The 12985-nt window shown below is 40.3% G+C and overlaps 1 protein-coding gene across 2 annotated transcripts in view; it reads right to left on the bottom strand.

Moving 5' to 3' along the window:
- The window catches only part of SASH1 (SAM and SH3 domain containing 1), a 572614-nt gene that overhangs the window by 85529 nt on the left and 474100 nt on the right, over positions 1 to 12985 (bottom strand). The window lies entirely within an intron of this gene.

Genomic DNA, 12985 nt, shown 5'->3' with positions numbered 1-12985 from the left:
CACTTCCAGTTGGAAGAGAAGATGACAGGAACTAGTAAGAACAACAGCCTTGAGAATAAAGATGGTGCCACAGAAGGAGAGTTACTACAAACAATGAAGGAAGCTCCTCCCATAGCTTTGAGTCTCCTGTAACAAGGCAATACAGAGGCACTATCTGAACTATCACTGAGGGACAGGCAGGTGTTAATTCTGGAACAACAGAGCTTCTTCAGGTATTTTATTCCACATTCACTCTGGAAAAGCAGCTGACAAATCCAGTGTTGGTAATCAAAACCTTCCATCCCCCACTTAACAACTCTGTAACAACAGAGGAAATAAAAGTCTTATGCTCAAACCCAGAGATACAAGCCATTAGAACAGTACAAATGCCTAAAACATAGACCATGACATCCTCCACTTTGAACATATCTTTACACTCAACGTAACTGCATCCAAGTCACCCTGAAGCTGCTGGTAACAGGAGGAGTACAAAGAATGACGTGCTTATGTTTCAACAAACTTTTTTTTGTGGGTGAATCCCCTTTCTGCAGGTCTATAACTTCTTACTCAAAAGGGTTTCCCATGTTCGGCAGGTAATGAACCACGTTAAGAAACAGGTCCAACTCCTGTAAGCCTTGCTCACCTATCCAGCCCTCAGATGAGCAGCAGCAGCTGCTGCCACCAGGATAAGGAGGGTGACTGATGCCAAGTATTTTCTTAGTATGATACGCAAGGTGAATTTTTTCACACCTGTCTTAGTGTGGATACTTTATGGATACTAAACTCCAAAGCTGGAGACATGGACAGCCGATGGGTTTTTAAAAACTTCTAGCAGGCCACTTTTAATAAAAAGAGCTATCAAAATTAAATATTCATGATCACACTTCTTCTCAAGAAGGCTCAATTTCATTCTACTTTTCAGACAGCTGAAAGATCAATTTAGGTAAGACACCCTTTTAGCTTTCCAAACCTCCTTGGTTTTTCTACTAGATGTTAAGTGAAATGTTCCATTTCCCTCCAGTTAAAGAGGTGAGACAAGACACAGCTCATCTTGTATGTATTCATACCCCAAACCTACCATTTTGGATAGGTTTGGGGTATAAATAATGCAAGATTCTATGTGCTATGGGGTCAGCATTTCTGCGTTACAAGCATTACATTACTTAAAGCATTGCCACAAGAGAATACGTGTTCATATAGAAAAGGATTACATAAAGTTGCCACCAAATTTTTAGGTTTTACTGATTGACAAGGTGTCTCTCCCTGCAAGTAAATGAATCTGGTAACTTTCAAGGTGTCCCTCAGGTAACAGAGATCAACCAGAGGGAATTGCATCAGCAGTAAGAAACAGAATGGCCCTATCATATGTATAAATTTAAAAAAATGTGAATTAAGCTTATTTTTTTTTAAAGAAGGAAGTTGTCAGGCTTCAGGTCCTGGCAAACTGCTATGATCTTATAGAGAAAATACTATACTCCTGTTTTCAAGTCTGCTAGATGGTGAAAAAGGACTGTGGTCATGAAATGATAAAGGGAAATAGTTATAAAAACAGACATCCCCACAGAAAAAAAAATTTCAAGAATGTTAGCTTTTTAAGAGAGTCCATAAGCTTATAGGTAGAGATCTGAAAAATGCTATAATCATCTCTAATGAAAGCCTTCTTACTTGAAGCACAGTTTCAGAGCTGCTACTATGCAACTACAAAGATCTTTTCAAAGGAAACTCCTCAAACTACCTCAAAGATATGGTAAAACATTCTTCAGTGCTAGGAGGACCCCAAGATTCAAGAGTTAAAGAAGCCATTTATGCCAAAGTTTGAAAGTAAACAAAACAGATAATTTGCTATAAGCCAAATTATCTTGAGAGACAATTGCGAAGTCTTGCTCTAACTATGCTCCTTTTACTGGCAACAATTGGCACTACTTAATAATCCTTGTTTTAGAAATTTCAGTCAGAAGACTCTCAATGCATCATTAGTAAAAAGAGAAGATCAATTGTGTTTGCACTATTTAAAGAAAACAATAAGTATTTCCTGTTGCATGCAGCATTGACATAGAAGAAAATACAAAGAGTCTTTCCTAATACACTTTGCTGTGCTTCCCATGGAAGTGACTTCTGGCAAAATGCCCATCTCCTTAAACTTCATTATGGACCTCCGATTTTCAGTATCACACACAGAGCTAAAATGTTGTCCTGTTTTCTTCTGCATTCACTGCCTGAACTATGGTCAGGAAGACACTTCTATTTTTGTAATTTTGAAAAGTAGAAGAAACGGATTAAAGATGCAAATCCTAGGGATATTCATGCCCTGCCATTGCTCCAAATGAGGCTATAATGCAATAAACACCTTCTGTATTCCAGGCTCATCTTATGTTTTCACTGAACTTCTGCAGTTTATTCTTAAAAGTTAACAGTTTTAAGTCCTCCTGTTATTTTGTGAAGATGGACTAAGATATGGCTTACTTCCATTTTATTTTTTTTTCTCCTGTGTGCTTTCAAGTGTATAAAACACTCTATGAAGAAACTGTTCGACCTTTCCACAACACTCTTCTTCAATTCTTTCATTTCTTTTTTTTCATTCATTTCATCTTGGAGCTTGCAAAGTTTCAGAGCAACCTATCGTAGTGGGAATCAGAGCAGTGGCTCACTGCTTCTTCTGCAGTACCTATAATGAAAAGGTCAAAACTGCTATTCCGAATTCTTCCTTGGACCTCATGCCTCAAATTGAGCCTGCATGATGGCCAGTGACCATGACAGATTCACAGAAAAGGTGCGTGCCACTGAGTGATGATGTTTCTGGCAAGCCGCGACATCTTTTCTAGCTCTAACTCATAACAGAATTGGAACATTTTTTTTAAAATGCCTTAGAATAACCAAAGTTGTGCTGCAATACTAGGTGTTTTTTTTGTTATTACTTATTATCATACTTTAAAATATGTTATACTATTACAGCATTCTGATTGATGCAGCCATTTCAAAGCTCACATAAGTAAAAGGCCTGCTTTGTGACAATTTTTTCCCTTGCAGCCACAGCGCATCACCTGCTTTTCTTTACCCCCGCTTAGTTTTCTAGTGACCTGCTCACTGAACCTTCTAGCATTTCACTCCTCACCTTCATTAGCAAGCAACGACCAAATTCCCTTCTTTCCTCTTCTTCCACCTGACAAATGCAGCAAGAGCTCCTGGGGCATCTGCTCCAGACTCTGTTGGATTCCTTTCTCTGATCTCACTTGCCCAAAGCTGAGGCTCCTTTCTTCAGTGCTCTTCACCTCCCGTACCTGAAAACTCTAAGCAGCCCAACAAAACCTACATGAGGGGGAAAATTGAGCAAGAAGCTCCCAGGAGCATGCCCAATTGCCAAAAATTTATGTTTACCTTTCTCTCCTCCTAACCTCCTTGGGATCAAAAATCTGGTGAGAAAAATACATGGCTACTTAGCTTCTGTAGTAACTCTTTACTACAAACTGTAACACACTGAAAAGAATACATTTAATTTGTTTTTCTATGTGTTTCTGATGTGTTCCATGCCTAACTACCCCTCATGATTCAGTCACAGAAAGCTTCCTGAGATACCCTATTTCCATATTACCAAAAACAAGTCTAAGAGTTGATGCAAATCATGGTGTTTTTCCATTTCCATTGTTTAAAGAAACTTTGAAGAACATTTAGCAATTCTTAACAAATCAGGATGATTGCTACAAGACACCTGTATGATTCAAGAGCAAAGCTGTAAGTTTACAGATACCTGCAATTCAATAGCCACAACAAAACTAATCCACTGAGGCTAAACATAACTCAGTTCAAAGGAGGAAAAACAAAGTTACTAAGTCCCCCAAAATGCTCATCCAGCCTAGCATTAAGCCAAGTTCTAGTCTTGCTGTTAACTTGGGATGCTACTCGTAAACAAAGAGATCAAGGGAGATAATATGCCTGCTATTGTTTATCCTACAAACAAAAAGTTATCCAAACTAGTTATGGAGTCAAAAACAGCAATCAAGAAAAATAAACTTGAATTTTGCTACAGGGTCAGGACTTTGGCTCCTTCTTAGAGTATCATTCCAATGTGAAGTAACCAAAACACATAAAATAACTAAAAAAAGGGCCCAAAACCATTAGGCTGAGATTCATATTCCTACCCTGCTACTCCCTTTAAAATATTTAAATTATTTAACCTGCAAGTGAAGAAGAAAAGATTCACTAGCTTTGTAGAGAAGATGCCTACCTGGAAGATGAGACACCGGTTTTCCCATTGCTACACCAGGAACTGTTTATAAATACGAACAGGGTTGATCAACAGATAGGGTTCAGAAGACTACACAATGTTGCATTGCAGAGCTCTCTGCTTTGAGATAGGAGATAAGAGTTCAAGTTTCCCCAGGCAGAGCTGAGAACCAAAATTTGGTTTTCTACATCGCTGGATCAAACCACCACCTCCTACGCCTTTGCACACCGTGCCCCTCTTTTCTCATACTTTCCCACAGGTGTTCAAAAGGAAATATCTAGTTTGGGGCTTAATGAAACAGCATTTTTTTCAGCCATCACCAGCGAAGGTTATTCCAGAGAAACTAACGCATTGTTGAAGAAATGTAAGCCTGCTCCGCAGTGAAGTAGCACAGTCCCCTGTGTCTGCATTTATATTAACATTATTCCTGCTGTACATCAGACAACTATTTAAAGCAGAGGCAGGACAGTAGGAAGAGATGGCTGGAGCTATTGACCAGTAGAGGTAGACTCTTCACCAGACCGCCATACTCCAGAGGAAAATAGGACAGTTTTTTGAAAGCTGCTAGATCAGGGATGCTCTAACAGTCTGGCACAATTTTAAGACACATTTGACTTCTGTTTTTCTTAAAGTGTGGTCTAGTGGACTGGACTTCATGACTGGGCCACAGGTCAGCTGGATTGTCTATCATTTACTGCCCATGAGCTGCTTAGTTACCTCTTGTGGCCAGTATTTGTTCACAGCTATGCTGAGGCAGACCCAGACTAATGCCATTGTCTGTTATTAAGTTCTTCTGAACTTGCTGTAAGTTTCGTGCCGCTCTATCACAAACTTAGTTCCAGAGGAGGAATTAGGGAATTACATAAGTAAAACTTCAGCAGCAGCTGAATCTCAGGCAGCAAAGACCTAAATAGGGATAATGGCACTCAAATTACCAACCTCAAAGGACACAACAAAAGCTAATTAATGTTTTTAAAGAGCTTTGAGGGTGGAAAGTGCTACATAAAGGAGAAATAAAACTATTTTGTGAGCTTCTGTGTAGGCTAGCAACTGAAGGCTCCAATTATGTGGCTTTCAATAGTTAACCACATGAACACAATAAAGCAACTCTGATGACTGACTTCCTTCTTACTTCTTATTTGCATGACTTTCAGCACCTCCCACATGGTGCAAAACTTTAAAAGCTATCTCTTCTGTCAAAATGGACTTGAACTATGGCTTAACCTTTGCTGGGATAACAGAGAGAGGAGAAAACTGAACAGGCCTGTGGATGGTCCAAGACAGAAAGCTGAGTGGTCTGAAACGCGCACCCCTTAGAGGCGAAGGAGAAACAGACTTCTTTCAAGTACTGTTTAATTTATTAGCCTAATCTGTCTTAAAGGAAGCTTCCAAATTATGATTTTTCTTTTGCTAGCCTTTTTTCCCCCCTAATTTACCTGGGTGGCTTGTGAATAAAGTCTTATGTAATAAAAAGCTTGTCTATTTTTCCACAGGTATATCCATTTATTCAACAAGACGTTACTCCTGCAAACACTGCCTTCTTTACATCCTTAAATGAGCCTGGGTACGCAACCATACTGCTGCTATTTTCCCATGGAACCTAAACCAAATGATTATAACTGTGGTCTTATCAGGAATTTCAACAGCAACAGGCAAAACACGCAGGCAAACAAAAAATTACCAGTATGTGTTTCGTAAGGAAGTTATGAATTCCAAATTTTGCTAATCATTTAAAGTCTTTCTTCTTTAATTAGTTTCTAATCCATGACTGATTTTGTTCATCATGCCCAGCAACACAAGAAATTCATCCCTCTGATAAGCTACTGAAGTTGAATCCTTTTACAAAATATTACCCATCCATTTTCATACGTATATTTTTACAGGATTATTGACTTCTCCAACTCAATTTGCTTAACAGCCAAAAAAAAACCTAGAGTCAGTGAAAATCTGGATGTAGTAATCTCAAATAACTCTGTTCCCTTATGTAAAAATACAGCTGCAATCTAAAGCTGCCGGGGAAAACTTACAAATATAAATTAAGAAGTGGGAGACATATGGGAGTCAAGAAGAGGGGGTTCCCAGCTGATAGCCATTCCTTTTTATTATTTTGTGGAAAACATTGATCAATCACCAAAGAAATCACATCTCTTCAAACTGCTCGAGTTCTTCTTCAAACACAAAATTCACAGACCATCTCGTTTGAAATGGAGCATTTCTCTGTGTGCTTCAGGCGACACTGCTGAAACAGGAAACCTACACAACACTGAGAGAAGATAAAGCTTGGAGAGATCAAAGGAGAGTAGCTGTGCAGCATCAGAACCTACATCATGAAGAGCAGGGCCAGGCTGGCAAAACAAAACCAAAAAAAAAGAAAAAAGAAAGAACAGAAACCAATCCCTTTGAATTCCCAGATGGAGGCTTGCCTTCCTCTGGGCATCTTTGTTGGAGGAGTGTCCTTCTGCTGTGGAGAAACAGATGTTCCAAAGCACATCCAGATGTGCACAAACGCTCGTGATGTGTTTCTCATTCTCATCACAACATGCTCTTGATTTATTCTTAATTAAGACCTGGTTGTTTTCCCTGATGACCCTGCAAGGCCGTTACAGTTCTTACAAGTGTGTTGTTCTGAATACCTCACTACCTTCAAGACTTCTGTCTTGAGCAATAACCTTAGTATTCCTTGAGGAGCCAGGGTGGTGTTCCTCTGCCCGAGGACTTAGAAGAAGTGCAAGCCAGTGCAACTATTACTTGACAACTGAAGTTGTCATCGGCCGTCCTCAGCACACATAGATGGACTGCAGAGCAGTGCCTGGGGGACAAAAGAAGGCACATAGAGGCTGCATGGGGAAAAACAGAAGTAATCTAAACACAAGACATTACACCTCCTAGGTTCATTCTTCTGTTGGTTTAGTTGCTACCACATTACAAAAGTCTGACACTCTTCTGATCCAGCCAATACACATTTGCTGTCCTTGCCAGAGTGAGGCCACTCAGCCAGGGATTCTGGAATTCTTCTAGTAATAAGTGAATGGCAAAGTGGGCTGCACAGCACACTGCTCACCACAGAGTTTGGGTGTCTTGGTGGTTTTGTTTGTTTGTTGGTTTGGGGTTTTCTTTTGGGATTTTGTTGTTGTTGTTGTTTTTCCCTCAGAGACGCACCTTCTTAAATGACAATTTAATTTCCTTCCTTTTTTAACAATCCTATCCCTTGCAATGAAATTTACCTAATAGTCCAGATAGCATGACGCTGTACTTTTCCATTTTTGCTGTCATTTTTAAATTCAGAGGGGAGAAAGGAAAAAAAAAATTAAAAATCACAAAGGGAGCTGAAGTTAGTCAACCAATTCCCCTTCCCCCAAAGTCCTCAGGCTCTGATGAGGTTAAATCACAGAGTTAATACAAATCTAGTCTGTCAGTTCCAGCAGATACACTCTGCTTCCAGGATAAAAGAACAGCACAGGAATAATATATTCAACTGATCTCAGGTTCAAAGTAAGAGTCCTGGTGAATGTAACGGGACAAAAAAATCACTACAGATGATGCTAAAAGATTAAGAATAGCTAGAAAAGCACTTATAACACTAAGAAGAATTCCTCCCCTCCACAATTACCAGTACGACTACCAGAAGTGAGTTATCTTATCTATTTATAACAATTTTTTTCTGAACTGGTAATACTATTATAAATAAAAAAAAACATAACAGTTACCTGTTCTTCCCATGAGACTAACATTGCCAAAAATACATTTTCAAGACCAGAAGTGTTAAAACTGAAGATCCTGCTCCAAAAAGCGAGGATCCTCCAAATATATGAAAGGAAGACAATGTCACCAAACCCATCATATCTGCCCATTCTGCTGAGTCTCCAGCCTATCAAGTATGCCCATAAACAGACAGATTTTGCTCAAGGGATTATTCATAAATGGGCTTCCAACAAAACCAGGGGTTAGACTTCAGGAAATCATCAGCTTATAGAAAGTTGAGAGATTTTTACTTAGTCTGCTAGTACTAAGTGGACTAAGAACTGTTTAATGATGGTATTCACTTTGCTGTGTATGGAACAAGCCTTGCTTTATTTTCATGCTTAATGCTAGCTCTGTATATAAATTCCTTTGCTGCCTTGGTGTGTGATACATGAGACACTAAAAATAGCCTGTCTGTTCCAGATTTTCCATTGTGTCTACCTTTGAAAAGCTCCATTAATGATGAAAAAATTACTACAAATTTAACTTATGAAGATAAAGCCTAAAACATTGAGAGACTGAGCCTGCACACAGAGTAAATCTTTATTATATATTTTCTGTGTAAATCTACTTTATGCCCCTCATATTCAGACAACCCCCCCCCCCTATTTCAAGCTATACTGGAGGAAAAAAATAAATGCTTAAAAGTCCATTACTTTTACTGCTACTTTTTCTTTTGTGGGTCTGCCTGATAAGGCCTGGAAACTCTCCAAAATTTAGGAAGTCTTATCTGTGTGTTCTCCAGCTCTCTTTTTGTGCGTAGATACTTTTTTAATTCAACTCAGATGTTGTTTATACTTTGGAGGGCCTCTTGCAGCCAGCAAGACAAAACAAAACAGCGGGATCCTGTTCCAGTAAGATACAGAGGTGTCCTCTCAGGACAAAAGTAAAAGCAGCCAGTATCACATTTGCAAAGCAGAGCTGATCATTTCATGGCAGGGAATAAGCAGCCTATTTTAGGATACTGAGATTTCAGTGTATATAAGATGCAAGGAGTAGTGGACCTGGCTAGAACCAGCTTTAGAGCAGGCACAGGCAGACTCAACGAAGATGTTCAGCATTGTAACTCCAGCTTCGGTGTAACTCCAGCAAACTCCCATGGAGATTTCTTAAATACACGTAAATCACCGACTGAAACAGTTCTGGATATTTTAGTCTCCTTCAGTAAAGGCTGGCTAGTTTCTCAAGTAGTCTTATTATATGGCCAACCAGCAGTACCATATCAGCCAAATACACCTCTAAAAAGGATAAAGCCTAATTACCACTCAAATTACTAGTTACTCTACATTTGCCACTTTTCCTCCACTCTGCCTTGCTGCACACATACCATTTATGCACGATGACGTTATCTAGATGGTCAGCTCTACCTGTAATTGAACAACTGGTGCTGAGCATCTTTCAAAACCAGACACGTGTTGGGCAGCAAGACAAGGAAACATACACTGGTTTTACCTTTATTTCTATTTTCTGACTTTACTTGCGTATGTGTGCAGGTACTGTAAAATCACGTGGAATTAGGGAACTCAATTTGTCAAAAACATGCACTGTACTTTACCACCATGTATATAGACAGATTCTGAAGACTTCCCCTTTTACACATTGAAATGAATTAAATGGATGGAGGAAAAAAAAGAGGTATACTTGTGTGCCTTACAGATTTCCAGTGGCATTCATTTCAAATTTATGTAATTTACAAGTCAAAAGATTAGCGCAGCTTCTCAGTGCCACAACCATAGCTGTCAGAAAACCTCATCAGAAAACCTCAAGCTGTTCTTTGACTTCAAGATCATCAGCTACAATACAGGCCCTGGCAGTCACACTTAGCTGGCCGCTGTTAGTGATGGATGAGACAACAGAATGCAGTTTGCTCTTTCACAGCTATATCAAAGCCGTCCTGCCCTGCTGACAGGCAAGGCGAACCTGGTTTTGTCAGTGAGCCAGGCAGATATGATCCTGAATACACAAAGGAAGCAGACAGGAGTGGTAACAAGGTGCCATCTTCAAAAAGTCACTTTTCTGGCTGTAACTGCATTTTAGCAGATGTCCAGCTCAGTATTACCAGTGGTACATCCATTACAGGCCTGAAAATCCACTATATCTACTCCGACTGCAGCTTTTCCTCAGCCAAAAAAACCACTTGGAGCACAGGAATAGGCCAAATGCTAGGAAATGTGGGCAACTCCCATGCTGTTCACAAACATTAATGTCCAAACCCAAGCACATTCTCCATTACAAAAACAGAGGCAAAATTCCAAATGCAAAAAGCAGTTATCATGGTTAGGGACAACTAACAAACCTTGACAGCACTACCATTTGGAAAAATACTCTGTGTTCAGCTCCATCTGCAGCTACTGTTTTGTTACAAGATATGCTGCCCTCCCAAACAATTTTACCAAGCAATTTTTAAAAAAAATTCCAACTCCAAGGCAGGATATCTAGACTGAAATGGCCATGGTCTGATAGGAAAGGCTGGGGAGCTGATTAGAAAATACAATATACAATCAAGATATCAACACTTGCTCCCAAACAGCTTAAAATGATTTCAAAATGTACAGAAGCAGCAATAAACAGTTCATATTTCTGTCCTGCCAGTGGAAATGCTACAAAGGGCAACCTGGGCAAGCCAGCACTGAATACATGTTCCTGGCAGAGGTCTGCCAGCTCAGGCCCTTCTTTCTTAGTACACTGATCCTCCTGGCACAACTCTGACCCCTGGGGTGACCCACTCCTTCTCTTTGTTCAGAGCATTCAGTAAAAGCAGCTTCAAATCTAACTTTGGCCTTTCTTGTTTCTGCTACTTATTATTTATCGCTTATACAGCATTTCAGAGGAAGACATTAGAACTGCCATCCAAAAATCAAGCTGCCATCTCCCAGCTGTATCGCAGCTGCTGATTGCCTGATCTTTCATGATTATAAAATCTAAAGATGTATCCCAATACCTTCCGCTTCATGAAATTTTTTGCACATGGGACCTGTGGCTTTGAGAAAGATGTCAACAGAGACTCCCCCTTATTCCTCATTTAGACCTGATCTCAGTGCAAGGGTTGGGTGTATCTTATGGTAGCCCTTTCTCATGATTCAGTAACCTTCCCTCCAGCAAAACCTTGGAAAACTGCACTAAAGCTACATACCTATCAGCTCTGCTCTAGCACTTTGTTAAAGAGAAGGAGAAGATCATCAGGAGGAAGAGCAGAAGTACTGCCCATCTCCAGCTCTGGCACAACCCCACTACTGGGAGGAGAGGGTATGTAAGACAGCACCGTCTGTCCTTGCCCCTTGCTAGGAGAGTAATGTGTGGCAAGCAAATCCAGGCTAGACTAACAGCTCAACAATACTGGTGCATAATAATTTTGAGGCTGCATGTATTTGCTAATCTGGTGCATATATTTTGCTATCATAGCATGTTTGGGATACGCTAGGAAGCTGGCGTCGCTCCCCATTCACTTTTTCAAAAACTCTGCAAATATACCACTTTTCCTCAAGCTGTAAAGAGAGAAAAAACATCACAACAAATGAGTCGCTCTTCCGTTCTGTCTTTCCCATTAGTGCTTCTGCGGCCAGTTCAGCATCTCTGCTCTTTAAACCAACTCCTGTTTCTACAGCAGATTATAAACGGGCCTACTCCTCTATCACCCTGGAAAACACCTTCTAGTCAGCATGGCTGCTCCCTGTGTACCTAAGTCAAGCCCCCCTACTTACTGACCAGAGCAAACTTCAGTTGCCATCAGCACTGTTTGGATGCTGCTGCTGTGGAAGCCAGCTAATATCTATAGTCTCATGTGTTATCAGCAGAATGGTTATCTGATGTCCAGAAACTGTATTACAGTTGTGACAGACGTGGCAAAAATTGAGCATTAATTTCATTTTCAATTGCAATATCTTCTCTCTGACCTGACAGTTCAAGAAGTCATCACTGGACTAACTAGAGTGAGCAAACTCAATATGAGAGCCACTAAAGAGGAATCTCCAGGATGTCTTTTCACGCAGACACTTTCTCTGGCTATAGCTTCTCTTGAGCAGAATGTGCTAGTGAATCACTCACTGCTCTGTCTTGGGTTAGCTCACATCTATTTAAACCAGCGTGAAGCTCCGCACCTTTGATGTGAGTTAATTAAGCTCACATGGCTTTCCCCAGCCAGACTTCTGCAGCTTTAGAAGCTAAGGGAGCCAAATTAGGCCCATCTGCCTAAATGGAAGGGAGTCCTCTCTGGCCATAAGGCATGCTTCATTATCCAGCACAGGAGCTGCCTTCCAAGAGCGCCAGGAAAGGGTGCTTCATTGCTGCCAACAGCTACCCGGAATACCAGGTACACCAAGCACGGGGGGTTTCACAAGAACCATGACTCTGTGCCATCAGTTTCTTCACACAAATGCCTCAAGGGTCAGTCTGTCTACAAAGGGATTTCCTGCAGTAACCTTTTGTTTAACACTTGGAACTTCTTGGCAGCAATAGATCTGTAAAACACATTTGATTTTATTTTTTTCTTTCCATTTAAAAATAAAGAAGGGACTAGCAAACTTCAGTGGGGCAGAGGCAATGACTCTCTCTTCCTTGATCCTGCAGCCATTCATTGTGTAACTGAAGTTTTTAGTCTGTACAAGCTCTGGAATCTTCTCAGTCGCTAAGTTTGAATCCCAAGAAGAAAGAAAATTCAGTAAAAGCAGCTTCAAATCTAACTTTGGCCTTTCTTGTTTCTGCTACTTATTATTTATCGCTTATACAGCATTTCAGAGGAAGACATTAGAACTGCCATCCAAAAATCAAGCTGCCATCTCCCAGCTGTATCGCAGCTGCTGATTGCCTGATCTTTCATGATTATAAAATCTAAAGATGTATCCCAATACCTTCCGCTTCATGAAATTTTTTGCACATGGGACCTGTGGCTTTGAGAAAGATGTCAACAGAGACTCCCCCTTATTCCTCATTTAGACCTGATCTCAGTGCAAGGGTTGGGTGTATCTTATGGTAGCCCTTTCTCATGATTCAGTAACCTTCCCTCCAGCAAAACCTTGGAAAACTGCACTAAAGCTACATACCTAT

This window comes from Calidris pugnax, unplaced genomic scaffold (genome assembly GCF_001431845.1).
Source record: "Calidris pugnax isolate Ruff unplaced genomic scaffold, ASM143184v1 scaffold24, whole genome shotgun sequence".
NCBI classification, from domain to species: domain Eukaryota; kingdom Metazoa; phylum Chordata; class Aves; order Charadriiformes; family Scolopacidae; genus Calidris; species Calidris pugnax.
This window is presented reverse-complemented; position numbering and strand designations above follow the sequence as displayed.